This window comes from Austrofundulus limnaeus, unplaced genomic scaffold (genome assembly GCF_001266775.1).
Source record: "Austrofundulus limnaeus strain Quisiro unplaced genomic scaffold, Austrofundulus_limnaeus-1.0 Scaffold12, whole genome shotgun sequence".
Classification (NCBI taxonomy): domain Eukaryota; kingdom Metazoa; phylum Chordata; class Actinopteri; order Cyprinodontiformes; family Rivulidae; genus Austrofundulus; species Austrofundulus limnaeus.
The window spans coordinates 417,050-419,415 of NW_013952414.1; positions in this window are offsets into that span (position 1 = coordinate 417,050).

The window sequence follows — 2,366 nt, forward strand, 5'->3', positions numbered from 1 at the left end:
TATATATACAGTATATTGCATTTGAGTTTATCTTTATTGATTTGCAGTGGTGGGCACACTTCCCCTAAAGCACTAAAGCACTAACAGGGGAACTAATTTCCTGTTTAGTGCTTTAGGGCTTTTGCTATTGTTTAAATTCATTAGTGGATTAACACCTGCTAAATTTATGGGCCGAATTTAGAAGCTCTAACTGAGATCTTTAAATGTTACTGATCAATATTATTGTTCACAGTTGAGGGTGAAAGCTGTCACACATTTTGTATGTGTGTCACTTATATATACAAGGCCATGTGTCAAACTCAAGGCCTGTGGGCCAAATGTGGCCTGCGGGTGACTCCCATTTGGGCGCACCAAGGGCACTAAGTGACAACATTCAGCACACAGTAAATATTGTCTCATGTTGACTCTGAAGAATGTTCCATGTGTCAGCTGGAGTATTAGTGCTTTAGAATTAGCTTTTGCTATTTTTTTCAGTGCGTTAGAGCTTTACAATTAGGGGACCTAAATATTTAAGTTAGTGCTTAGGGTTAGTGCAACTAATATTTAGATTAGTGCTGCCCATCACTACTGATTTGATAATTGTTTGTGTGTTTTGTTCTGTCCACTGTGCAGCACATCTGGTTGAATTGAAATGTTTTTTTTTAATAAACATGGTATTCATGGCTTCATTTTGTTCCAAAAATTACAAAACCACAAGTTTCTCTGGACAGCTTTCCCTTCAGCCCTGACTGTTAAGTGTTGGGAGAGATTATTCTACATGCGTACCGGTCCCAGTTTTTCATCTGAGTTATTGAACAGGGTGACTAAAAAATGAGCTGGTGCTCAATAATCTTCACTGGTTTTCAGCTCAGTGTGGGGTTTGTGCTGCAGATCCAAAGGTTCTGCAGAGTCATATTCTCAAAATCTACATATTCCAGAGGAAACATGAACACTTTATGCCCCACACAATAAATCTGCCACAGTTAAGGTAAATGACACCACCGATTCACCTTATCTGACAACAACTTCCATTACATGGAGCCATCCTTTTAGTGCCATTGGCACATAGCCATCAGGAAAACTATGATCAATTTGCAGCCAAACTGCTGGAGATAGTTTATTGATGTCCTCACATGGTGCACAGCTGATTTGCTAAGATATTGACTTGCATGTTGAAGCTGGCTCTTTACAGAATCTTAATGGCTGATGTTTTTTTTTCTTTTTTTTAAAGTAAATGTAATAATTATGAAAAAATTCTATTTATAAAAACTTTTGATGTTTCACTTGATTCAGACAAGAATCTGTGGTGACTGCAGCAGCTTGAGCAAACGGACGGAGCGGGTTTCTGTATTCATGGGCTTACCAGGAGGTTCTTTTCCTACCTGTACCACTCCGTCACTGTTTATTGTCAGTTGAGTCAGAGACGGGTGTCGTGAAGGATCCCTGCATGCCCACGCAGACAACAAACCCCTTTAATGAGCACTCAGCCTTGCTGCATGTTGGAGTTCCAAAGCCAGTTGTTTGAAAGTCACACTGTGCTCTGTGTGCTTATTATGGTGCTGTGTTGTCAGCCTGTGCCACAGGGTCCAATCACATTACCAGGTCCCTGTCTGCAGCAGTACAGCCCACGATTTTCATGCTATAGAAGGCAGATGCAGACTCGAAGCTGAAGAACATTGTGTGATGTTGAGAGCGCTACAGTGTGTGATGACTGCCAGAGGATTTTATGCCTGCAAATAAACTACCATTATATCCAAACATTTAGGTGAAAAATATGCATTTTATATCTGACTGTACCATTTCATTTTTAATATTTATGCAGCACGGGGGTGATGAAAAGATTTTGTATATCCTGTGGTCACCTTGGTTTTCTGTCTGAAAGAATCAGGTCCTGCAGGAAAATGTCAAAAGCGAGCAGCTTGAGAGTTAAACAGAAGGTAAGTGATATTTCTTTACAGCATGTAAGGTGATGGTGGTCCAAATCTGATAATGTAAGGAACAGGTAAGTTCCATTTTTGAATTGGTTAACATTATGGGTCAGTGGGTGTTGGATCTCACAGGACTGGATCGGATCAGATCGGAGAGGAAGTCCAATGGTGAGTATCCAGATAAGGGTTAAGCAGAGAGTCCAGCATGTATGGATCCAAGGCAGGTGAGCAGGTACACAGAAGGAGGAGCTGACTGACAGGCATGGTGTGAGCAGCAGGAAGGTATTTCTCTCCAGGGATTTGAGCTCGTTGGCAAACAGGAACTTGTCGTTTGCGTGCACTCGCCAGCTGATAGTTTAATATTGGGCCTCATGCAAGAACCGTTCGTACGCACATATTTATTCTTAAGTTGTGCATACGAGTGATTTAGGAGAATTTGTGGCATTCACCAATGTTTTC